The sequence below is a fragment of the Magnolia sinica genome, chromosome 6, assembly GCF_029962835.1.
Source record: "Magnolia sinica isolate HGM2019 chromosome 6, MsV1, whole genome shotgun sequence".
NCBI lineage: Eukaryota > Viridiplantae > Streptophyta > Magnoliopsida > Magnoliales > Magnoliaceae > Magnolia > Magnolia sinica.
The window spans coordinates 94,040,042-94,067,981 of record NC_080578.1 but is presented as its reverse complement, the minus strand read 5'-3'; the positions used below and the strand labels follow the sequence as shown (position 1 = coordinate 94,067,981).

At 41.1% G+C, this 27,940-nt stretch overlaps 1 non-coding gene across 1 annotated transcript; it reads right to left on the bottom strand.

Moving 5' to 3' along the window:
* Positions 1-8,253: 8,253 nt before the first annotated feature.
* On the bottom strand, positions 8,254-8,360 carry LOC131250358 (small nucleolar RNA R71). Its single transcript, XR_009173280.1, has one exon. It is a non-coding gene; the product is annotated as a small nucleolar RNA R71 (small nucleolar RNA).
* Between the last annotated feature and the right edge of the window lie 19,580 nt (positions 8,361-27,940).

Genomic DNA, 27,940 nt, shown 5'->3' with positions numbered 1-27,940 from the left:
ATCTCGATCATTGAACAAGCGGGGTAGTACCTAATCAGCACCCCTTTGGTGGATCCGTGAATTTGGGTCCACCTCCAGGTCATTTTAGAACACGGCCCAAAAATGAAGTAGATCAATATCTCACGTGGACTATGTTGCTGGAAATCACATAAATATTCCAAGACGAATCAAGCAAAGTACACACAATCGTACAAACAAGTCTAACCCAATTTTCGATCTGCTCATTCTTTTTCTCATGTCTTAAAATAATCTCTAGAAATGGATGGATGGTGTGAATGCAACAAATACATCAAGGTGGGCCCACAAAGCTTGGGGACATCACTTCAAGTCTCGCTACTCAACTTGGCATCGATCACCGCATGAGTGTAAGAGAGAGCCATTTTTTTAAGACTCTCAGTCAATGCGGCTAAATGCCATCTGTTCTTATTACCTCCCGCTTACATGAAGGTTTGCATACAACCTCCTTGCGGTACAGGTTCGCAAGAGACCACTACTATATATATATATATATATATATATATATATATATATATATATATATATATATATATATGGGAGAGCCATTTTGTATAGAGCTGCAACTGTTGTACAACGAATCTCCAAACACGGCCTAGTATTTGTAGAGGTAGACTTGTTAGTACCCTTTGTAGTGCTGATTCCACCAGTGATAGATATTTATAGTCTTAAAAGACAGCTTGATCCATGAACCATTTATTGCATCTTAACGGTGCATAAGATGTTCTTCTATGTGAATATGATAATAGGCAAAATAATGGGACTGATAACTTGGTTCATTAACTTCACCAGAGGTCAAACATTCAGCTAGCTTGATGAGTGGACCCACCTAATTTTTGTGCATGGTCATCTTCAATAAAGAGGCCATGTTATGCACCACTGTAACAAAAATAGCTATTTCCCAAATTAGCACATGTTCTTCCTGTGAATAGTGGTGACCAAGGAGCGAGCAAATACCTGCATGAGAAATATCACATGCACCTAAGTTGTATTGTACTTGTTTTTCACTTCTTAAATTAAAATTTTAAAAAATTCGTTTCCATGTGTGTATGTGGGAAAGGTTGTGTTACTTTATTTTAATTACCAATTGATACTACAAACTATGGTGGGAAGAAAAAACTATCTTAAAATAATTGTATTGTACTTGTTTTACAATTCTCAAAATTAAATAAAAAAATGTTGTTTCGATGAGTGTATGTGGGAAAGGTTGCATTACTTTATTGTAATTACCCATTGATGCTACAAGCTATGGTCCGGAGAAAAAACTATCTTAAAATAATTGTCATTATCATTAAGATCACTAAGACCTGGTCCAACTAATTGTGGTTAGTCAAATGAATTTTGTTCCCTTTCTACTTTACTACAAACCATATCATTAACTAAACCATGGATTCTCAAGTATTTTCTTATTATCCCCTCCCACGTCCTTTTGAGCCTTCCCCTTACCTTTTTGAAGCCTTCAACTTGTACTAACTAATTTTTAACAAGTGTAATTTTTAGTCTTTGATTAAATCATTTAAGTGTATATTTCCTCATCTTATTACCTATTGGTGTTGCTCTTAAGTTCTTTCTAATTCATTTACTTCTAATTTTATTCTTCTTAGTCTTGCCACTCATCCATCGTCCTTATTTTTAGCTACACTCATTCTATAAATGTGTTTTCCCTTAATTTCACAATATTATGTTCCTTAAGTGGGTTTGTTTATATAATTATCCTATAAAATATGCCTTTTAGTTTGGTGGTACATGATGATCACATAAAACTTCATTGGCACATCTCCATCTTTTCCACCCAGTTTGAATTCTGTTAGCAACATTCTTTTTAATCTCTCTACTCTCATGAATTATTGACTTATGGTATCAAAAGTGGTCATTGTAAAAACTTCTGAGTCAACCAGCTTAGCTAATTCCTCATTTCCACTCACATCGTTACTAAATTTCACTGCATATGCTATGTTTTAGTCCAATTAATTTTAAATCTTTTAGATTCTAAAACACCCTTACATAAATCTAGCTTTGTGGTCTCTTATCATGTCAATCAAAACTATGTCATCTACAAACAATATTTGATCTTTGTTGCACATGTATAAACCATTTAAGTCTACTTTTCCTAATCCTAATACCTATAAGTACTACTCCTATGTTCCCTCAAATTCATTCATTTCGAAGTCAATCCTTGGCTCATCACTCATCCCACTCAATATCCCCATCCCACCTATAATCATCCTATGAAAATGTTTTTCCTTGACTAACAACATCTAAGTTTTCCTTTAGTTTCATTGGTACATGGTAATCACATAGAATACCATCTCCAATTCATCCATCCAACTCTAATTCCAGGAGCAACATCTTTTTCATTTATTGGCTCTACTAAATTATGGACCCAAGATATAAAAAAAGGTCATTTGGGTACTTCTTAGGGCTGTCAATGGGTACTAAAACTTTGGGTTACCCAATGGACCAACCTGATTTTATCAGATTTGAGTCTAATTTCTCATACCCATTTAGTAATCGAGTTGGCTTTGGGTCCACCATATGTATCTTTGTATGTATTATTCAATAACAAAATGAGGTTTGCCAAGGCACAATGCCTCTCATTCGTCAAACTAGCATAGGTGTGTATTGTCCAGCCTACCATGCAAGTCGACCGACAATGTGAAATACCCATATTTGATGTGGTCATGACTCGAACTCAACTTGAAATGAAGGTCCAAAGAGCCAATGAATATCTAAAATTCAACTGGATCTGGGTCCTAAAAAGCACCGAATTTGAGTCCTGAAAAGCAAGACTGGTACCCAAAAGAGCTCGACCTGACAAGCCCTTAGTGCGATTAGACTGGGTCTAAGAACTTTAGGACCTGTTTCAGACTTGATCCATTGGCAACCCTAGTACCTTTTGATTTAAAAATCTTAAGTAATTTCTTGTTTCCTCTCCTACAATTACTAAAATTGTGTTCAATACCCTTTATTTACTAATTTTAAAACATTTAAATTGTAAAGCATCGTTTCATAGTTTTTGATTTGTGTTTACTCCCTCCCTCATCTCGTTAACTAAAAATATGTCATTTACAAACAAAAAGCACCGCATGCCCTCTTCCCATAAAAGGTTGGATCATTCATAAATAATCTCATTTTAGTCTAATTAATTTTACAAGATTTACATTAAAAAACATTCATCCCCCACCACCTCACCTCCTCATGCGCGACAATCAAAACCATGTCATTTGCAAATATAAATACCACGAAACCTATCCATACCAATACCTTGTTAACTCGTTCATGATCAATGAAAAAAGATAAGGGCCTAATGCTACCCCTTGGTGCAAGCATACAATAATTAGAAACTCACTTATCTCTTCACTAGTGGTTTTCACATTTGTTACCACTCCCTCTTACTTACCAAAAATTATGCTAACAGACTTTTGGGAACTTATTTCTTTTCGAACCCTTAGCAGATTTGAACTCTCTAAGAACACAATTGTATGTTTTTTCTTCATCAATCAAGACTATGTGGAGATATATTTTCTTCTCCCTGGATTTCTCCACTAATCGTCTAAGTAGGAAAATAATCTCAACTGTCGACCTCCCACACAGGAATTCAAAATGGTTTCTTGATACATTTGTCTATTTTTTTTATATTTTTAATTTGAAGGTAAGAAAATTTGGGTGAAAGTGAAGCCCTCCCTCTCTTCTCTATTTATAAAATGATAAAATATATGGTAGTACGAGAGACTACTGCAAAAGTTACACACACTACATAAAACCTAGCACTCCGCCTTAAACTAAAGTATAGATGTCAATCATTCCTAGCTTGGAAAATATATAAGCAAGAAGAAACTTAGAGAAAACTTTGGTAAAGATGTCTACCACTTGAGCTTCAGAAGCAAATGAGGAGTATAGATAACGTCTGACACTAACTTTTCATAAATACTATGGGAATTAACTCTAATATGCCTGGCACATTCATGGAAAATAAGGTTGAATGTAATGTATATGATAGCTTGCTTATGACCGTATAACAAAATAGGAGAGAGCCAACATTAACACTGATATCCGAGAGAAAGAATGAAGCTAGAAAATTTTGCTAGTATTGTAATTTATGAACTAATACTTAGCCTTAGTGGAAGAGTGAGCGACAACAAGGTATTTCTTACTTTTTCAAGAAAAAGATTTCTACTAACAAATGTGTAGAAACTAGTGGTAGAGTGACGACATTAGAGGAATCATCCAATCCATATCACATAGGCTAGGGATCGAGTGCCCATGTGGTGTGGGTGAGTGCATGAGTGTGTGGGGTGTGGTTGTGTGTAAAAAAGCCAATCCATATCACATAGACACATATATCTAAATGACCACAAGCGACATAAAACCTTCCTAGGATTAGACTTAACATAATGAAAAATGGGAAAGGCACCTTCAAGATGGTGTGAGTATTCATTTTACAAAAATTGATTGATCATACTCACAACATACACAATGCTCAATCGAGTGATAGACAAATAAAAAATCTTTCCCATTAAACGTTGATTGTTGAGGGTCAAATATTGCATATTAGACCCCAGTTATTACCTGCATCTACAAGCATAATACTGTTTAATGGCTGATTTAATCGTGTTTGTGATGCAGAGTGTACTTACGAGCTTAAACCGAAAAGGATGTTAAAAGCATGGATTTAACACTCAGGAATTACCAAGGCAATGGACGGGACCACAGGGGACTGAGATCGACAGGATTTACACACTAGAGATCAGTGAAATTCCGGCCGCTTACTTCAAACAGGCCTGAGAAACGTCCAGAATGCAAGATCACAGGGTTCCCATCGTCTGATCGGCTTGAAACTTCATACAGGGCTAGAAGATCATAAATTAACAGTACACGTCGAATTTTAGGCAGTGGGTCCCTGTGGAAGTGACCCAAAGATCAGATTAGCCATGAAATGCCAATACGGGGCCCACCTGACATCTGCATATGTCTCACTTTGGGATTCAACCCCTTAATTGAGGTGGAAAAACGAATGGATGGAGAGGATTTCTCATAAAAATCACAGCGAACCCCACCTTGAATAGTTTGTGCATCGTGTACAAGTGCACTGGACGTGCATTGCAACTAAAGTCAGGTCAAACCGACTTTGGCCCGACTCCCATTCAAAACGAAAAGCTCCTTTTCAGTCCCTGATGCGGAAGGAAGTGGCGAACGGGAGTTGATGGGCCCACCAAGACCAGCTAAGCATCAGATCCACACCGTCCATCTTGAAGCCAGCTTAAAACCGACCGGCCACCGGATCTTTCACCTACAGTGTCGACAGGGAATCAAACCCAATCCGCACCAGCTGAGTTTCCTAAACAGAAAAGGAAGCTCTCTGTTTTCCTCCGCACACGGTCCGTCCGTTGCTACATCAACGACCCACCTTCATCATCCGAACGGCTGATCCAATCCATCCAATGCACTCAGGAGGAGAAATCGACTGCACCTTAGGAAATCTTGGCCCAAGACACGTCAGAATCTGCTCTCTTGCTCGCTGAAGGGTCAAATCATCACCGAACGATAGATCAGGTGGGCCGCATCAAGAGATAGCCAAAACCATCCATTTCCAGTTATTTTTTCAACATGCATTCAATAGATGGAGTGGATTTATCAAAACAAAAGCGATGTGGGCCCCACCATCAGAACAGCGTAGGTGCGTTACGCACCTTGTTTACGCAGTCCGGAGAAATTTAAAAATTCAGGATAGCTGTGGCCCATCATCCTTGATCGGATGAACAATCTGAACCATTCCTATGGAGCCCACGCTAGCCGAGACCCCAGCCATGAGGAAATTTCGAAGCCAAGCCTGTACAGCCATCCTTCAGTCTAAACGCAAGCGCGGTTTGCACTTTCACTGCGTAACGTGCATACGCCTTACGCATGATTTCCTTCCAATTTGTTGCTGCATAAATCCAGAAGCCAGAGTCCTATCTTAGGTTATAAAAAAGAAAGAAACAAAAGAAAAAAGGGGGAAAAAATCTCGGTTTCGGGCGCTTGGTTGGACGTGCATCACAAGGAAGATAGAGAGTAGAGTATTTGTTTTTTTTCTTTCTTTTTCTTTTCTTTTTCTTTTTGTTTATTTTGGATTTAGCCTAATCATGGTCGGCTAAACCTCTTAGCTAGGGCTAGAGGTGAAGCTTGTGGCGTGATGGGAGTACTCCTATGGCTTGATTCATGTTAAACTGATTTTGATGCTAGTTGATTTCATGGAATGCTTCCAGTTTTTAATGATTTATTGTGACTTAAATTACAATATATTTGCGATGGCTTTGAGTATATCCATTCCCTTATTGTGACTATGCAGCTAGGAAATCCTATTGTTCACCATTGCCCCTTGGACATGATTGGATGACGGAACTCTTCCTGACATTTATACATCACTCAGATTGGCTGTGAATTGGTTTAATTCTGTTGTTTGCTTTGTCTCATGGGCATGGTTTTGTGATGGAATCCATTCTAATTTACACCTGTCTGATCACTTGAAAACTAGATTAAATGAAGTTCAGAATTGATTTCCAGGTATATCTTCCAACTGGAAGAAGATGGGACTCGAAGTCCAGTTGAGTTCATGAATTGGCCGTAGATCTCCCTGATCTCTACAAGTGGATCCTCTGAATCCCTAGTCTCCTTCATCTGAATCCCTAGTTCCCTTCTTCTTAATTCCTTAAGTTTTAGAGTAATATTTCACTATTATTCCTCAAAAACCATTCGATTTAGATTTCATCTTAATCTAGTTCTAGTTCTAGATATTTTCAGATTACGTACAAATATCAGTCCCTTGGGATTCGACCTCGGTCTCACCGAGTTTATTACTACATCACAACCCTATACTTGGGGAGTGAACAAGTTTTTGGCGCCGTTGTCGGGGATTGACGGTTGCAATTTTCTGAAATTAATTAGGTTTAGAATTAGTTTAAGATTAGAATTTGACTAACTTTAGTTTTAGATTTTTATTTGATTTATAGAACTAACTTGTTTTCCTGTTTTGTAGGATCCTGACATAAGTTTCTAAATTGGTAATTCGTTCCTAATTTCTCTACTTTTTCTACTTTTAAAATTAGGGTTTGAATTTTAGAAATTTTCTAATTCTAGTATTTCCCTATTTGTAGGAAATAGTTTATTTTTAGAAACTTTCCTCTTTTGTTTTTAGAAACTAGATTAGTTATTTCCCTTTTTAGAAATAAACTTTCTATTTTTGTTTTTTTAGTAACTTTTTAATTCTAACTCTTTTAGAATCTATTTTTGTTTCCTAATTTTCTACTTATAGAATTTTTGTTTAGAAACTAACTTTCCTATTTTGTAGGCCTTTAAGATAGAAATTTCTAATTCGGTAAGTTCTTTCTCTACTTTCGATTTTTCAGATCTCTTTTAGTAACTTACTTTCTAGTTTAGGACTTTCCTAATTTATTTTAGAAATTTTCAATTTCTTTTAGGAATTTCTTCTTTTAAAAACTGGTTTGTTTTTATCTTCCTTTTTAAGGATTTTCTAATTCTAGACTTTCTCTTTAAAAACTGACTTGTTTTATTTTCTTTTGCAGGTTTTTAACTGAGGGACTCTAAATTGGTAACTTCTTTCCAACCCTCTCTTTCTTTCTAGAGTTTCTTTTCCTTTCTTAGGATTAGGTTTCAAATTTGATTAAGGGTTGTGAGTGTTTCATGCCCAAGTGGGCCCGTGACAACACTCGACGTCTCTTGACTGAAGAAGGATTGGTTGAGGGGTTGACTATCCATCGCAGGACTAGACACCACTCGAAATCCCCTTAGTTAATTGAAGTGATGGCTGAGAACCAACCTCTTCTACCCCAACCTAGGGTGGAGGACATTCAGGATGAGAATGAGGTGTATCAAGCACCCCCGCCACGTACTTTACAAGATTATTTACAACCAGCGGGGGTGAGTATGCCCTCATGCATGATTTTTCCTGAAAATATAGGACATATGGACATCAAGCCAGGGGTTATCCAACTCCTTCCTAAGTTCCATGGGCTTGAATCTGAAGAACCATACCTACATTTGAAAGAGTTTGATGAGATCAGAGCCACTTTATATTTTCAAAATGTGTCTGAGGACACAATCAGGCTGAGACTCTTTCCTTTTTCCTTAAAAGAGAAGGCTAAGACGTGATTACATTCACTGCGTTCTAGATGCATTGGCACATGGAATGATATGCAAAGGGAATTTATAAAGAAATTCTTTCCACATCATAAAATGATTACCCTTAGAAAAGCAATCATGAACTTCACCCAAAAGGAGGATGAAACATTTTACCAATGTTGGAAAAGGTTCAAGGATTTGGTCAGTTCATGCCCACAACACGGCTTTGAAACGTGGCGCATTACAAATTTTTTCTACGATGGACTGACATCTTCCATGCGCCAAATGGTCGAGACAATGTGTAACGGAGAATTCATTAATAAAAATGTTGACGAGGTATGGGATTACCTGCTGAAAAAACACAATCATGAGACTATTACCCAAAGTCGAACACCACATCTAGGCCGACTCAATTAAAGGAGAAAGGTGGATTGTATCTCTTGAAAGAAGAGGATGATCTCAAGTGTAAAGTGACTACGCTCATAAGGAAAGTTGAGGCCATGGAAGGAAAGAAGGATAAGGTTAATGAAAGTGTTTGCGGCATCTGTGATTGCAACATTCATACAACTGAAAATTGTCCTACGATACCTGCCTTTCGAGAAGTGTTGAATGAACAATCCAATGCCATAAATAATTATCAAAGACCTTTCAATAGACTAACCTCTAATACATACAATCCTGATTGGAAAAATCATCCAAACTTTAGTTGGAGAAAAGGACAAATTGCTACCCCTCAAAGTTTCTTCAATCAAAATCCAAATCAGGGGAAACTTCAAGAAGAACCGGTTCAAAATTCCATGCAAGAGCTGACCCAGGCAATGCGAGACTTTATGCAAAAGATGGATTCACGTATGACGGTTATAGAAAAGGGGATGCTTCCTGCACAACCGCTCCCCAATCCTAAACCGCAATACGAGATAAGTGATCCCAGCTCTTCAAATCAAATGGGGCACGCTAAATCCATCACCACTCTTAGGAGTGGGAAGATCATTGATAAAACCCTTCCGGTTAGGCCCGAAAAGCCTCAAGAACCAGAAGAGGACAACAATAATGGATCTAGTGAGGCCCCACAAAAATTAGAACCAGAACTTCTAGAAAAGTCAGTTGCTCCATTTCCCCAATGTTTGGTCGCACCAAAACCTTTCTCTAACTCTCAGGATATCCTAGAGGTGTTGAAACAAGTAAAAGTCAACATTCCCTACTTGATGTCGTAAAACAGATACCTTCATATGCCAAATTCCTGAAAGACTTATGCACGACCAAATGACGGCAGAATATTCAAAAGAAGATCTTCTTGACCGATAAAGTGAGTGTCATCCTAAAGCAAGACGTGCTACAGAAATTCAAAGATCCCGGTAGCCCAACCATATCATGTGTAATCGGGGACCATCGAATTGATCATGCACTTCTTGACTTAGGAGCGAGCGTCAATCTAATTCCCTACTCGGTATACAAACAGTTAGGTTTGGGTAAATTAAAACCCACCCTAACCATACTACAACTTGCTGATCGCTCTGTTCGTGTACCAAGAGGGATAATTTAAGATGTGTTGGTCTAAGTTGATAGATTTTACTACCCTGTAGATTTTATCATCCTGGACACCGAACCCATCAATAACATGAGCACTTAGATCCCCGTCATCCTTGGTCGCCCATTCCTTGCTACTTCAAACGTAATTATCAATTGCAGGAATGGTGTCATGACTATGTCTTTTGGGAATATGACATTGAAGTCAAACATCTTTTTCAATAACGGCAGAAACTTAGAGGATGATGACGATTTTCACAACATTAACATGATTGACTCTTTAGTGGAAGATACGACACCTCTGACCTTATCCTCTGACCCTCTAGAGACGTGTCTGGCCCACTCCCATGATTTTGATGATGACATGATTAGGGAGACATGTGCCTTGCTTGATACTGCACTGGTACTTGAAGTTAACCGGTGGAAGCCACAATTTGAAGAGTTGCCCCAAACTGATGTAGTACCTCTACCGTCTAACCTCAAGCCACCAAAGCTTGAACTAAAACCTTTGCCCTCTGATTTGAAATATGTCTATTTAGGTCAAGATGAGACATACCCGGTGGTGATCTCTGCCCATCTGGAGAAAGAACAGGAGAGTATGCTCATATCTACTCTCATTGAGCATAAGGGAGCCCTTGGATGGACGATAGCAGACCTCAAGGGAATCAACCCCTCGATTTGTACTCACCGCATTTATCTTGAGGATAATGTTAAGACCACTCGGCAATCACAACGTAGACTAAATCCAAACATGAGGGAAGTGGTTAAGGCCGAGGTTCTTAAACTATTAGATGTGGGTATCATATACCCCATATCCGATAGTTAATGGGTGAGCCCAACTCAGGTGGTTCCTAAGAAGTCCGGGATCACCATCGTAGCCAATGCTAATAATGAACTCATGCCAACTAGAGTTACTACTGGTTAGAGAATGTGCATTAACTACAGGAAGCTGAATACCGTCACGAGGAAGGACCACTTTCCTTTACCCTTCATTGATCAAATCTTGGAAAAGCTAGCTGATCATTCCTATTACTGTTTCCTTGACGGGTATTCAGGCTACAATCAGATTGAAATCGCCCCTGAGGACCAGAAAAAGATCACATTTACATGTCCCTACGGCACCTTTGCCTATAGAAGGATGTCATTCGGATTATGTAATGCCCCTGCCACCTTTCAGCGATGTATGATGAGTATCTTTTCTGACATGGTGGGAAAATATCTCGAGGTCTTTATGGACGATTTCTTTATTTTCAGTTCATCTTTCAGCGAGTGCTTAGAGAGTCTTAAATGTGTGCTGAAAAGATGTGAAGAAAAGAACTTGGTACTTGGGAGAAGTGTCATTTCATGGTTCATAAGGGAATTGTCCTTGGACATATTATCTCATCCAAAGGAATCGAGGTGGATAAGGCAAAAATTGATCTTATCTCTAACCTACCTCCACCCAAGAGCATTAGAGATGTGCGATCCTTCTTAGGACACGCAGGGTTTTATAGACGATTCATAAAGGACTTTAGTCTCCTCTCTCGTCCCTTATGCAATCTTCTGCAAAAGGATGCACCATAGAGTGGACTGAGCAATGCCAGGAAGCTTTCACCAAGCTTAAGGCCATGTTGACCACTGCACCTATCATGCAACCACCCGATTGGAGCCTTCCTTTTGAGCTTATATGCGATGCTTCTGATTATGCTCTTGGAGCGGTTCTAGGCCAGAGAAAAGATAAGAGGCCCTATGTCATTCATTACGCAAGTAGAACTTTAAATTCTGCCCAAGTGAACTACTCGACTACGGAAAAGGAACTCTTAGCCGTAGTGTTCGCTTTTGATAAATTTAGGTCCTACCTGATGGGATCCAAGATCATTATCTACATAGATCATACGACACTTAAGTATCTTCTTTCTAAGAATGATTTTAAGCTCCGTTTGATATGATGGATCCTTATACTCTAAGAATTTAATTTAGAAATTAAAGATAAAAAGGGAGTAGAGAACGTAGTGGCCGATCACCTTTCTCGCCTTAATACCTCTGATTCCCTTGAGGCGACTCATATCAATGATATGTTCCTTGATGAACAACTGTTCAGAGTCTCACATTCACCTTGGTTCGCTAATATTGCTAATTATCTTGCCACAGGTTCCATACTGACACATTGGACTGCGCAAGATAAGAAGAAATTTTTCACCAAAGTGTGCAACTTTTTCTGGGATGATCCATATTTGTTTAAATATTGCCCAGACCAGATCCTAAGGAGATGTGTGCCAGACGATGAGCACCAGAGTGTCATCTCCTTCTGTCACTCACAGGCCTGTGGTGGTCACTTTTCTGCTAAAAAGATCACAGCCAAGATTTTACAGTGTGGCTTTTATTGGCTCACTATGTTCAGGGATACTCATGAGTTTTGTAAGGCTTGTGAGCGTTGTCAAAAATTGGGAGCATTATCCCGTCGAAATACGATGCCTTTAAATCCCATCCTTATCATAGAAGCATTTGACTGCTGGGGCATCGATTTCATGGGACCATTCCCCCAATCATTTGGAAATTTGTATATTTTGCTCGCCGTAGATTATGTCACTAAATGGGTTGAAGCAATTCCGTGCCGAAATAATGACCATCGCACGGTCATTAAATTCTTAAAAGAGAACATCCTTTCGCGGTTCGGGATGCCTCGAGCCATCATTAGTGATGGGGGCTCACACTTTTGTAATAGACCATTCGAGAGCTTAATGAAGAAATACGGTATCTCTCATAAGGTGAGCACCCCATACCATCCACAAACAAGTGGACAAGCTGAGATTTTCAATAGGGAGATCAAACATATCCTAGAGAAAACGGTTAACCCTGATCGTAAGGATTGGTCAATCCGATTGACCGATGCCTTATGGGCATACCGTACTGCTTTTAAAACCCCTATTGGAACGTCTCCCTTTAGACTTGTCTATGGGAAAGCTTGTCACTTGCCTGTGGAGTTGGAACATAAAGCATACTGGGTGATCAAAAATCTGAATTTCAATCTGGATAACGCTGGCTCGCTACGTAAACTTCAATTAAATGAACTTGAAGAAATCCGGAACGATGCGTACGAGAACTCGAGAATTTACAAAGACAGAATGAAGGCGTTTCATGACCAACATATTTTACGGAAATCATTCACACCTGGTCAAAAAGTCCTTTTGTATAATTCTCGATTACATCTCTTTCCAGGTAAGCTTCGATCTCGTTGGACTGGCCCTTACATTGTGGTCACTGCGTATCCTCATGGGGCCGTTGAGATAAGAGATCCTGACAATGGCAAGGAGTTTAAAGTAAATGGACATCGCTTAAAGCCATTTGTCGAGAAATTTGATTCAGAGGACATGTCCATGCCTCTGACTGATCCTGTTTACCAAGATTGATCTCCTAGTCTGATGGAGGTATAGGTAGGTTTCCTGTTTTCATAGGACTAGGGTAGTTTCTTTTATGTTGTTTTAGGATAGACGGTAAACTTAGCGCTCCTAGGAGCTAACCCAGCTTTTTATTCCGTTTTATTTTCTTATTTAGTTTAATGTTTGTGGGTAACATTGTTGTAAACCCTCACAAGACTACAACTCATCCACTATGGGCAACCTAGGGGTTTAAAGGCTTGTTGCATACGCTAAATGCAATCGAGAGCACCTGCGAAAGTGGTGTAGGTAGAATTTTATTTTTGTTATGTTTATTTTACTTTTGTTGGTTTCTCTTTCTTGTGTTGACTCGCTCTTACGTAAATATCTTTGGAAAGCCTCTTGATTCTTTCGTCCAGGTACTATCTTTCCATCACTCCTCTTATATTTTCGTTGTCTCATGTGCATTGCATGCTTATTTCTTTTACATTGAGGACAATGTAGATTTTAGGTTGGGGGTGGGAGATTAGGTTTCCTAATCAGTGTTTTCCTGGTCTTGAGCAGAAATTGTGAAAATTTTTAAATTTTTCTGGAATTTCGTATGAATTCGAAGCGATTTTGACGGCCATCTTGGATTTAGAATTATATAAGATAAGTAATGTTGGAATTTATGACTCTTGGATTTAACTATTTGTTAGATTTCACGGTTAAGTTCGAACTATTAATCCATGATTAGAAGTTTAAACATTGATTGAATCATAATTTTACATGTCACATCTCGCTTACACATTAAGGTTTCATTCGATATTGAAGGAATAATTTGGTGATCACTAAACTTGAAAGAAACCAACCTGAGAAATTGAAAAGATTGGGCGAATGGTCTACACCATAGGTTTGCTCCCTATAGGTGTAGACTTGATTCCCCATAAATGATATGTGAAAAAATTTGGGTGTACAGTCTTCATCATAGGTTTGCTCCCTATAGGTAAGGACTTGATTCCCCTCCTTGGTGTTCCTTTTAATAGAAAATCAAAGGCTGAAAGAAAGAAAAATGATCTATGAGGTACATTTTAATTTAGGTTTTGGGTGTCCTGAATGCTCTTGTGGTTACCAATGATATCATGAAATAATGAATTAAATCTTAATGTTAATAAGCCGAGATTACACTATACACCCATGGAACTCAATGTTTAGAATTTTTCTGATTGATGGATTAATAATTTGAACTTGACCATGAAATTTACTGTGCGCTCGAGTCCAGGAGATTGTAATACCCAACATTCACGAGTCTTAGAATTCTTGTATCTGTATTATTTTGCAAAATTCAATCGAGTACATAGAAATTGTCTTGTAGTTCTCAACTTATTTTTCGCATATTTTGCTCGAGACTAGCAAACTCTGATGTTGAGGATGAATTTAAGTCACAAAAATTCAAGGCTTTCAATGTCAGATAATGGTTTATTATTGTTGTGGGTGTAATTTCACATGCCAAATGCTATGTTTATATCGCGTTCCTGATATATATGAGATGTATTGAGAATTGTGTATTCTTTGTGTATGTAGAAAGTATCGTATACGTACGAAATATGAACATGTATTTGCCATGATTCATTGTCGTGTACTTGTACTAGTTGAATGTATGTCAACTCCTTGGTAAAAGGAATTGTCCAAATATGTGTATCACCAACATATGTTATGTATGTTGGAATATATAATCTAAGTGTTTGTAGAAATGTCTGAATGATCTCATGTGTAATATATTATCCTATTTACGGGCGTTGAGAAGAGATTCTCAACTCTCCTAGTGGTGTGTATGATTTCCTACATTCAATTTACACTCTTTGTTATTTAAGTTCAAGCACTTCTTATGTTGAAATCCATGTTAAGTTGATATTCTTCAAATGCTCACATACTGTATGATTTGAATTGTCGTTCCATTACTGTTCTAAATTGTTAATATGAATATCTGTTATAATTGAATGTGTTTGGGACTATGGAATAGTCCAGGACATCGGTAACAGACATTGAGTTCGTGGCCGAAGTTGTTTTCACCACGTAGGACGTGTTTGACTAACCCGAGTCATATTAGGGTTGTCGGCAGTGGTTTGGCCACACGGAGTGTTTGCGCACTCTATGTCGTTCAACTCAACGTGCTAGTCGAGTTCGTCAAGTAACCCGAGTGTCCCGGTGTATGTTCACTATGTATGGACGCTATTGTTTGAATCTAGGGTACCAAACTTACCGATGCAATCCCGTTAACCGTTGTACCTTGATCCGCTAAAACTCATGAGCCGGACATGGTGGTATGGGACACCGTGGTCAAGCTGTCGGCCTACGCTGGGGTGATGAGCCTCCTCGTAGTGACCAGTGAGCACACCAGACACGTGAGCCGATTATGGTGGTATGGGATGAAAAGGCCAAGCTATATGTCCTAGAGGGGGGGTGAATAGGACAATGCCAAATAAAACTTATAACAGCGGAAATAAAAAGAAAATGATAGCCAAAGTAAATCACAAAGCAGTAAATTAAAATAACCTCAAAATTCAGATCTTGAGAGGTTGATACAAACGTTGTTCTAAGGACAACCTTACACCAAAAATCAGAGTTTATGGTAGGACAACCTTATTTCTAGAAAGATCTTTGTATCAAATCTCAAATCGAAGAGGAATACAGAATTAAATACAAACTGAATAAATTGTAATTAAAAAGGTATTGTTCTAGGGACAGCCAAACACCATAAAAATGACAGGGCAACCTTGCTGGAACAACTTTCAAAAGAAATTAAAAATCAAGCTGATAAAGGAATAGCAGAAAATAAATTCTAAGCCATTACAACATTCTCACAAAGCTTGAATTAAATAATTACAACATTCACCACCATACATACATCCCACAAAAATTAATTAAAGATTAGAAGAATAAATCAATCAACCACAACACAAGGGTTTATAGTGGTTCGCCTTGAAGTCTTGATGTAGATCAATCTTGAAAACAAAATGCTACTCCACTCCTAATATCCTCACACAGGGGATATTAGCATTCACTAAAAATAGGTTTTCCCAGGTTCACCCAAAACCTTTACAATTGTGTCTTTGTTTATGGGCTTACACAATTAAAAAAACCTCACTTCTGAGTTTTCCTGGCTCTCCTCAGAAAACCAATACAATAAGATTTTTCTGACAAATCTTGAAAGAAACCAAAATAGAAAGGGATTTACAATTAAATGTAAAATACCTGATTATCTTCTTCGTTGTAGCAGCCCGGTAGAACCAAATCAAAGTAGATGATTGAATGTCCAAGTTCAATGTCCAGTACTCGATTACAATGGTTCTAATTCTAATAGATTTTAAATTAAACCAAATAGGGCTTGCCTTAATTGATTTTGATTCCAAAGAAAGGGAATAATAATTCCTCTTATCAAATCAGATTGGAATAGCAGAAACAAAATCAATTAAATAAAGCTAAGGAAAGAGAATATTAAATAAGCACACTTAGCTTAGATGGAGCACAGAATTATCTCTCAGAAGTTCGACGAAGATTGGCTTGAATGAATTAATTAAATCGATCATTTCTTCTGAGATTCGTGCACTATTTATAAGTGAGAAGATCGGGTCTTCGACTGGTCTAGGGAGCTCTTCGACTAGTCGAAGCAATAACAGATATTTGAAAAATTCGGCGGGATATGCTTTGACCATTCTACGATTGGTCGAAAGCCTCTTACGACTGGTCGTAGGTCACCTACGACTGGTCGTAGGTTTCCTTCGACTGGTCGAAGAAAATATAAACCATCGCTGGATTTCGAGTCGAAGATGTTCGACTGGTCGTAGATCCAGTCGACACTGTTCCTATGACTAGTCGAACAGATTCCTGGACTAGTCGAAGCCTAACAGATTTCATCCAAAATTTGTAACAAACTCACGACTGATCGAGGAATTTCTTAAACTGGTCGAAGCAACTCTAGGACTAGTCGAAGAAGGCCTAGGACTAGTCGAAGAACAGGCCAAACTCATGTAAAATAAACATTCGGTTTATGTATCCGAAATGACCTACTTCTAAGGTCAACCTATGGTCAGTCAAACCTCAACCATGAAGCAAAGGACATTGAAACATTCGGAACTAGTGACCTTAAAGAATGAGCCTTGAATTCTTGATGTAGATCAATCTTGAAATCTTCATGTAACTCAATCTTGAAAGGGTCTTGAGTTCTTTACCAACTGCCTTGTACTCTTCAGCTTGAGTCTTGTCTTGTGAGCTTTACTTGTTGTGAGCTTAGCTTGTTCATGAATGTTGATCCTTGAGAGAGCTTCACTTATGCAAGTTATATATAACATAACAGTGATTTTGGCACCACAAATTTGACAACAGACAGGGATATAAACTATAACACTTACATGGGACACTATATTCGCGCTGTCGGCCTACATTGATTGGTGACGAGCCCTTTGTAGTGACCTCGAGCATACCTTGATACTACATTAAGGCGATGAGCCTTAGGGTAGTAACTAAAGTATGATAGGCGTGCATTAATTAGTGACAAGCCTTTTGCAGCGACCTAGAACCATATGATTGTATGAGATTGCCTAGGACTGACGACCCTAGAATGGATCACTGTGTGAAAATTGATATGAGAAAGGTACCTTAGCTTCCCAATCTTGCTGTATGAAAAGGACTAATAACAACTTAGTAATCATGTTCATGCACCGCATTGCATGTGCGTAGGAGTCGTTGGCATTGCGGGAGGTTGTCATGCGTACCATAAGATGAAGACACTGAGGGAGTACAGGCGAGGGCATGCATCATTTCTACATACACCCTTGCATTAACAAGAGTACTTTAGACGTGTTTGATTGTATTGCCTTATCATTATTGCTTGATTGATTTGATATCATGTTAACTTTTACTGTATAGTTCCACTGAGTTGATCACTCACTCCCACATTCTGGGACAGTGTTTCAACACCAACCAGACTCTGTCTTAGATGCAGATGATGACGCGACCCCTGAGGCAGAGCAGGAGTATGAGGATGATGAGGACGCGTTTTCTATTATGCAGTTTTCAGGCGGGTTCATGTGAGCCGTGTCCTGATCGACGGGAATTCTGAGTTTTCTTTTGGAATAGATAATTTCATTTTGATACTTGTATTTTGAAGCTAAAAACTTGTAATTATGACCTGGCAGAGCATACATATCACAGGGACCTGCACATGTACACATATATTTCTTTAAGTCTTTTGCTTGCGTCTTTCACTTATCCCTGAATTATGTTGCAGTTTGGCTTAATTTATTCCATGTTTTATGCACTCATACAGACAACATACATCCATCATTACATATGTTGCATAAGTGATGTTTTGGAACTCGGGAGCTGAGTTATGCTCGACCCCCAAATTTCAGGGCGTTACTAGTTGGTATCAGAGCATGATTTGGATTAAACCGGACCTGGGTTATGGTCACACACTGTACGCTGTAGCCACCTTAGTGTAGGAGGGTGCGAGCTTATTTTAGAATCTGTGTAGTTTTTCCATTGCTTCTATCAGCGAAAGTTTACTGAAAATGATCATCGAGATCGAGTCTGTGCACACTCCTGATCACACACAGCGACCCTAAATCTCTTCTAGATCGTCCATTGACGAGTTTAGATGGTGTATCATCCCATCCCAGCCATTAAAATGTCTGTAAACCTGCATCTGTATCAGTTTCTTCTCCCAGTGGCCCGATATGCGTCGAATCGGACTAAGGGCCCAATCGGGGTAATTCCAGGGGGACCCACATCATTTTTCAGTTTAGGGGCCAGGAGGACCTCACCCAAAAGGTGAGTCATTGCCGGAAGGTCCAGAGACCTGCGATGACCTCCCAGTTCGGCGAGCCCTCGCCGCTTAGCGGGCCAAGCCGGGCGGGCCGGCTCGGGCTGACGCATTTGGGGTCTAATGTGGCCCACTTATCCAGGGTTGCTCATTTTTATCACCTCTTAAACCTTCATTCCTTGACAAACTCACCCTCCAAGCTTTCCTTTTCTTGAAATCTCTCTCAAAACTCCACAAAAACCTCTTTTCAAACCTTTTCCTCTTCCATTTTCGTGTATCCCCATCCTACCATCTCAAAACTCCATCTTCATTGCTGTTTTTCCTCTCTTTCCTCTTCATTTGAGCACTCAAATCCTTCCTTTGGGTCTCAAATTTATGGAAGCCTCATCATTCTTCCCATTTCTCTCTTCTCTCATTTTTCATGGCCCTATTTGAGTTTGTTACGGCCATATTTTCATCTCTTTCATTCTCTCTTTGATGGGGAAGAAGAGAGCACCCGTTAATGAAGCCGGGCCTAGCTGCCCAACCCATGCACGGAGGCTGAGAGGTGCCGCCATGAGCACGGCCGCCACTCGAGAGTTTCAAACCAAGAGGGACCTCGATCGTCAAGCTCCCGTTAGAAGAACCTTGATGGCGGAGCTATCTCATGGAGTTTATGAAGGCTGTAGGGTCCTTTTTGAAGCTCATTTAGATCCACGGCTATTTGATGAATTTCTCTTGTTGGAGCGCTTGGAAGGGGCCGGTTGGTGTCCCCTGTTTGAGGGCGAATATCGCGCCAATGTGAGTACTGTCCGAGCTTTTTATGCCCTCATTCGAGATCCCTCACTGGAGCCTTTGCAGTTCAAGATCCCTTGTGGAAGAGATCGGGAGGCCACGATCAACGTCGCTTTGATATCCCGACTCCTGAATGTGCCGCTTGGTGAGGTGCTTGTTAGTGAGAAGAATCTGAGTAGTGCACGTGAGAGGGATCGCCGCACGCGGTTCCTGTGTGGTCGTCTAGTCGAATAACAACCTAACAGAAGCCTTTTAGCTACCAACATGACGGACGACTTCCGCTTGCTTCACCACATGTGCACATTTAATGTTTATGCAAGGTGAAGCAACCGCAACGAGTGTACGCGCTTGATGGTAGATTTCCTGTATCAGGTGGGGCAATGAGAGAAGCTTTGTGTGCCAACGTACATCTTGCGTTAGATTGTTCTTATCACTCGTTCGAATAGGAGGACCAAATCGTTCCCATTTGACCGACTCATTTGTAAGCTTGCACATGAGTTTGGCTACAGGCTTGGGGCGAAAAAGTCGGTACCTATTCATTACATTAATCAGACGACCCTTAATCAGATGGACATTGGGCCTCGTCGACGATAAGCCTCACTTGAAGAAAGTGAGGATGAGACTGAGAGTGATGAGGAAGAGAGTTATGGCGAAGGTGGAGCAGAGATAGAGGAAGAAGGAGAAGAGCAGGACGAGGAAGAAGCGGAGGCCCAGGACACGAGTGAGAGTTCTCCTCCTGTGGCACCAGAGCAGGGCGTAGATCAGGCCGCCAGGGATGCTCGTATAGTTTGGCTTGAGGAGGGTCAGGCTGTCCTACGCCAGGATATTATGGATCTTCGAGGCCTCGTGAAGCATAAGTTCAAGAAGATGTCTCAAACTCTAAAGTCTATCCTGTGTTGTCTGCAGGATAAGGGTGCCCCGCCTCCATCTCCTGATTCTGACAAGTAGTTGCAGTTGTAGTCGTCCTTTGCTCTGTTTGTTGTTGTTTTTATATGTAGCCGTTGTTGGCGTAGTAGTTTGGAAGTTGTTTGTTGTTTGAAGCTTTAGATGTTTTAGCTCACATGCTTTCTCTGTCGCGATTCATGTAATGCTGCACTTCTTGTATTGCGACAATTTTGTTAAATGAAATGCATGTTGTTTATCTTTGAGTTGTGATGTAAATGCTGTGCGGGTGGATTATGTGGATGTTGGATCTCACAGGTTGCATCCTCTGTTGAATGTAGGGTATGCCTCCTAAGGGATCGAAGACTTCAACCCGTATCTCTTTGGGTGAGTCGCTTGCCGGGGTTTCTCCCTTAGGCGATAGCCAGACGGATCTGCAGTCGAGCCAGTCTCATTTTGGTGCTGGGCCAGACTCTCAGCCAGCTACTGGCCCCACTGCTAGGCCGACTCCTGTGATTCCACCTATGGCTCCTCCAGTCATGCCTTCTGTTCCTGAGCCGAACCGTGCATCTGTGTCGACGCCTTATGCATCTTCATTCGCTCCGCCTCCTGATAGGTTTGAGCAGATGATGCTGTCGATGCAGCAGCAGCAGCAGCAGCAGTTTCTGTCTTCCATGACTGGCATCTTTGCTCTGTCGATGGGGGCGACTCCACCTGCTTCACCTATGCACCCATCTGGGAACGCTAGTGCTAGCGGCACATTTGAGCGATTCCAGCGCTTATGACCTCCCACGTTTGCGGGTTCTCATAGACCCGAGGAGACCAAGTACTGGATTGATCGCGTCTCTAAGATGCTGAGGCCACTTCACTGTTCAGAGGCTGAGTAGGTAGAGCTTGCCTCCTTCATGTTTGAGAAGGAGGCCAGTTTATGGTGGGACAGTGTTCTCCGCACAGTTGCGAAGGGGTTTGAGTAGACGTGGCAGGCGTTTGAGGCACGTTTCTACGAGAAGTATTTTTCGGTCACTTACCGACACGAGAAGGAGAGTGAGTTCCTTCGCCTCCGTCAGGGAGGGATGTCGGTGACTGAGTATGAGAACCGGTTTACTGAGCTGGGTCGTTATGCTCCTTTGCTTCTGGGTGATCAGCCGATGGGGATGCGGCATTTTTCTGAGGGGTTGAGGTCTGAGATCCGATCGAAGATGTGCTGTGCTAGCATATCTTCTTATGCGGAGTTGGTGAGCATGTTCCTGCGAGCTAAGCAGGACGGGGATAGGTCATCTGGTATGCGAGCATCTATGGTTCCCAAACCGGACCTGACTTTCCGAGTGCACAATTTCTCTGCAAGAGGCTGCGGGCAGATTCTCCTCTGAGGCGTCCAGCACCGCCCGCTCAGCAGGTGCGATCTGACTTTCGCTGTTCGTACTGTGGGAAGATGGGGCATTCGGATCGTAATTGCTTTTTGAGAATGCAGGACAGTGAATTTACTCCACCGCAGAAGATCAGCCGTCTGATGCCTCAGGTCATATCACCTCCACCCCTTCGGTCAGCGCCAGCTCACCCATCCTTCAGACCTTCTGTACCTCGCTTCAGGCCACCTCAGTGGCCTATGGTTCCTCCGCTAAATTTTCCACAGCAGGCTCGAGTTCACGCGCTTACAGCTGAAACGCCTGTGGCTGACTTGGTACCGAGATCTTTTGAGATTACAGCTCACATCCAAGGTATTCCCGTTTCTTTGTTGGTGGATACAGGGTCCACTACCTCTCTTATATCGTATGCGACAGTTAAGCGCCTGAGTTTGGGCATTGTTTATATGAAGGGAGTGACGCTCACTACCGCTACAGGGACCTCCTCTAATATTACTAAGCGTTATATGGGTTGTTTGATTGATCTTGGGAGTAAATCGATTCTGGTTGACCTTTTTGTCGCACCTCTATGCCATTACGATGTCATTTTGGGTATGGATTGGCTCACGAAGATGCGAGCAGAGATTGGTTGTGAAGCTAGGTTAGTGACACTCCATGGACTTGAGGGCGAGACAGTTACTTTCCTAGTTCAGGTCAGTTACCCTTTTCGTCTTAGTTATTATACTTCTCTGTTAGAGAGTATTGCTGGTTCGACGTTTGAAAGCACGCCTCTAGTTCGAAATTTTGAGGATGTGTTCGAGTCGATTCCTGGATTACCCCCTCAGCGCGAGATTGATTTTACTATCGATCTCATGCTTGGTGCGGCACCTATTTCATTGCCCACCTATCGCATGCCTCCGAGTGAAATGGAGGAATTGAGGAAGCAGATAGATGGCTTGTTGAATTTGAGTTTTATTCAACTTAGTGTGTCTCCTTGGGAAGCACCTGTTCTGTTTGTTAAGAAGAAGGATGGTTCCTTGTGATTATGTATAGATTATCGCAGGTTGAATCAGGTGACTGTGAAGAATAAGTATTCTTTGCCCAGGATCGATGATCTATTTGATCAGTTGAAGGAGGCATGGTACTTTTCGAAGGTTGATCTGCGGTCAGGATATCATCAGTTGCGCGTCAAGAATGAGGACGTGCAGAAGACCGCTTTCAAGACTAGTTTCGGCCATTATGAGTTCCTTGTGATGTCGTTCGGTCTTACAAACACACCGACCGTGTTCATGGATCTGATGAACAGGGTGTTTCGGCCATTCTTGTTCCGATTCATTATTATCTTTATTAATGACATTTTGATATACGCTGCGAGTCGGGAAGAGCATAAGGAGCACTTAAGAGCAGTTTTAGATACTCTCAGGAAGAATCAGCTGTTTGTGCAGTTCAAGAAATATGATTTCTGAAAGGAAGAAGTCAAGTTCCTAGGACATGTGGTGTCCAAGGAAGGGATAGCTGTCGATCTCACTAAGGTAGCTGCAATTTAGGACTGGAAGCAGCCTGGTTCGGTTACTGAGGTGAGAAGCTTTTTGGGTCTAGCAGACTATTATCGACGTTTCATACGTGACTTCTCGAAGATAGCCAGACCGTTGTCTCGGTTGATATGGAAAGACTTGAAGTTTGCTTGGAATGAGAAGGCAGAGATAGCTTTTCAGGAGCTGAAGGACAAGTTGACATTCGCCCTGTACTAGTATTACCAGAGCAAGGGGCTAGGTATACGATATATACTGACGTCTCTCGTGTTGATCTGGGTTGTGTCCTTATGCAGAAGGACAGGGTGATTGTATATGCCTCAAGACAGTTGAGGAAACATGAAGAGAATAACCCTACACACGACCTGGAGTTAGCAGCTGTCATATTCGTACTAAAGCTCTGGAGACATTACCTCTATGAAGAGGAGTTCGAGCACTTTTGCGACCACAAGAGCCTTAAGTATATTTTCATACAACGTGACTTGAATATGAGGCAACACCGATGGATGAAAACATTGAAAGACTTTAAGTTCGATACCTCTTACCATCCGGGTAAGGCAAACCTTGTGGCAGACGCGTTAAGTAGCAAGAAGGCTATAGAGTTTGGGGCTCCGCTAATGATAGCAGAATGGGACATGATGGAGTTTGTGCGAGACTTTGAGCAGAAACTTACGGTGGAAGAGCCGTATGAGATTATCGCACACATTCGAGTACAGCCCCTCATTGACAAGAGGATCATTGCAGCTCAGGCAGATGATGAGCTATTGGCGAAGATGAGAGAGCGGGTTGGTACATATGAGGACTCCGAGTGGAGTGTTGGTTCAGATGGGGGGCTATGATATCGTGGCCGGTTATGTGTCCCAGACATTCCTGACTTGAGACGGGAGGTTCTCGAGTCAGCCCATAATTCTAAGCTTGCGATGCATCCCGGTAGCACGAAGATGTATCAAGATATGAAAAGATCTTATTGGTGGGACAACATGAAGGTTCACATTGCTGAGTTTGTATCTCGTTGTCTCACGTGTCAGCAGGTCAAGGCAGAACATCGCCGACCTCCTGGACTGCTTCAGCCCATGCCCATAGTAGAATGGAAGTGGGATTTCATCTCTATAGATTTTAAGGGCTACCGAGAACGAAGAAGGGACATGACTCTATTTGGGTGATCGTCGACCGCTTGACGAAGTCGGCTCATTTCTTACCGATCAAAGTCACAAACTCTGCAGACGAGTTAGTTAGATTGTACATCAAGGAGATTGTACGTCTGTACGGAGTTCCCTTGGAGATTATGTCTGACAAAGACACACGATTCACATCTATCTTCTGGACTCGTATCCAGGAAGCGATGGGTATGAAATTGAAGTTCAGTACCACATTTCATCTGCAGACAGATGGGCAGAAGGAACGTGTGAATCAGGTTTTGGAAGACATGTTGTGAGCTTGTGTTTTGGATTTCAAGGACAGTTGGGATGATTGTCTCCCTTATGCAGAGTTTGTGTATAACAACAGTTTTCAGACGAGTATTGACATGGCTCCCTACGAGGCATTGTATGGTCGCCCGTGTAGAGCACTGCATTGCTGGGCAGAAGTTGGAGAGCGTAGCTTGATTGGCCCAGAGTTGGTGCAGGTGACTTCAGAGAAAGTTGACATTATTCGATGTCGACTTCTAACAGCCCAGAGCAGGTAGAAGAGTTATGCTGATACGAGGCGGCGACCGCTTGAGTTTGAGGTTGGAGACCATGTGTTTCTTAAGGTTTTCCCTATAAAGGGAGTTCTGCAGTTCGATAAGAAGGGAAAGCTCACGCCAAGATTTATTGGTCCATTTCAAATACTAGATCGAGTGGGAGCGGTAGCGTACCGCCTTGCTTTGTCCACACCACTTGCGGGCGTGCATAACGTATTTCATGTTTCTATGCTGAAGAAGTACGTTCCTGATCCTTCGCATATTATCAGTTGGAGTAGGTGCAGTTGAGCGAGGATGCCACATATGTAATGCGACTGATGCGTATCCTAGACAGGAAGGAGCAGGTATTGCGTAGCAAGGTCATCCCTCTTGTGAAAGTATTGTGGGCGCATCATAGTGAAGAAGAGGCTACTTGGGAGACTGAAGTTGAGGTCAGAAAGAGCTACCCTCAGATCCTTGAGGAGTATGAGAAGGTACGAATTTCGATGATGAAATTTTTCTTTAAGGGGCGTAGATTGTAATGACTGGAAAATTTTCATGCTAAGACCCGAGTACTACCTCAAATTCTTTAGAAGTTAATTGTGGATTAATTAGTGCTAAACTCAATTGCTTGTGAAATTAGCATCAATCACTTTAAATTTGATCTGCAAGACTCAAAACCTGTAGAATCGTTAGTACTATGTTACTCTGAAATCTGGGATTCAACGCTAAATCTAGTTGCTCTCCGGAGTACTTGGAATCTTTGGATCAGACCTGGACCGCGTGTCGAAAGTCCGATAGCAATGATCTTAGGCAGTTATGGTCACCTTGTTGGGCTTGACCATCACCTTAGAAATCAAGTCCAAATGATGTCCTGGGTCGATTTATTTGAGTCCGGAGTAAAGAGTGTGAGAACGGTGAGAAATTAAATATGATTTATGAAATCTGAGTCGTGTCGCTTGCGTGACGATTTTAAGCAATCTGACCGTTGGATTCTGACCGAATTTCACCCTCGGATCAGGGAAGATGGCCCAGGCATGTTGTAGTGCTTGTGGACCTGATCGAGTTTCGGTGACCGTTGAATTGAGATTGGTCTGCCACGGCTGAGCTGTAAATTCGATCGGTATAAAAACTTAGTCTGACCTAGATCCATGGTCAGTGAGCTTAAGTCCGACAGCACGTGGAAAAAAGACCATCGGCAGCGCTCCGTTGGATCAAGAGAGGCCTGATTTGGTTATAACCTAAGTATACCTTGGCCCTGAGGCTATTTTCATCAATGTTAGGCCTATATAAAGACCTTAAAACCCTCACCCTCTATTCCATACGAATTTCCTAAACCCTAGCTAAGAGAGAGAGAAGAAAAGAGAGAGAAAGTGAGAGAGAAGTTGGTGAATCATCTTGAGATTCTTTCTTGTTACTCTGCATCCTTAAACCATCACTTCTGAATCGTTATTTCGGCGATTCTAAGTTCATTCTTGGGTAAGTCAATCAAGCCCTAATCTGTTTTAGAGCTTAGAATAGTTTATGTGTCGATGTAGCTCATTTCGATTCATGCCTTAGGTTATCTAGTTGCCGTTGACGAAGACTTATCGTCTGAATCAGATCGATGTGCTTTTTCTGGTTTAAGGTGCGGACTACCAAATGCTATGTTTATATCGCGTTCCTGATATATATGAGATGTATTGAGAATTGTGTATTCTTTGTGTATGTAGAAAGTATCGTATACGTACGAAATACGAACATGTGTTTGCCATGATTCATTGTCGCGTACTTGTACTAGTTGTATGTATGTCAACTCCTTGGTAAAAGAAATTATCCAAATATGTGTATCACCAACATATGTTATGTATGTTGGAATATATAGTCTAAGTGTTTGTAGAAATGTCTGAATAATCTCATGTGTAATATAGTATCCTATTTACGGGCGTTGAGAAGAGATTCTCAACTCTCCTATTGGTGTGTATGATTTCCTACATTCAATTTACACTCTTTGTTATTTAAGTTCAAGCACTTCTTATGTTGAAATCCATATTAAGTTGATATTCTTCAAATGCTCACATACTGTATGATTTGAATTGTCGTTCCATTACTGTTCTAAATTGTTAATATGAATATCTATTATAATTGAATGTGTTTGGGACTATGGAATAGTCCAGGACATCGGTAACAGAAATTGAGTTTGTGGCCGAAGTTATTTTCGCCACGTAGGATGTGTTTGACGAACCTGAGTCGTATTAGGTTGTCGGCAGTGGTTTGGCCACACGGAGTGTTTGCGCACTCTATGTCGTTCAACTCAACATGCGCTCGTGCTAGTCGAGTTCATCAAGTAACCCAATTGTCCCGGTGTATGTTCACCATGTATGGACGCCATTGTTTGAATCTAGGGTACCAACTTACCGATGCAATCCCGTTAACCGTTGTACCTTGATCTGCTAAGACTCATGAGCCGGACATGGTGGTATGGGACACCGTGGTTGAGTTGTCAGCCTACGCTGGGGTGACGAGCCTCCCCGTAGTGACCAGTGAGCACACTAGACTCGTGAGCCGATTATGGTGGTATGGGACACTATATTCGCGCTGTCGGCCTACATTAATTAGTGGCGAGCCCTTTGTAGTGACCTCGAGCATACCTTGATACTGCATTAAGGCGACGAGCCTTAGGGTAGTAACTAAGGTATGATAGGCGTGCTTTGATTGGTGACGAGTCCTTTGCAGCGACCTAGAACCATATGATTGTATGAGATTGCCTAGGACTGACGACCCTAGAATGGATCACTGTATGGAAATTGATATGAGGAAGGTACCTTAGCTTCCCAATCTTGTTTTATGAAAAGGACTAATAACAACTTGGTAATCATGTTCATGCACTGCATTGCATGTGCGTAGGAGTCGTTGGCACTGCGGGAGGTTGTCATGCGTACCATAAGATG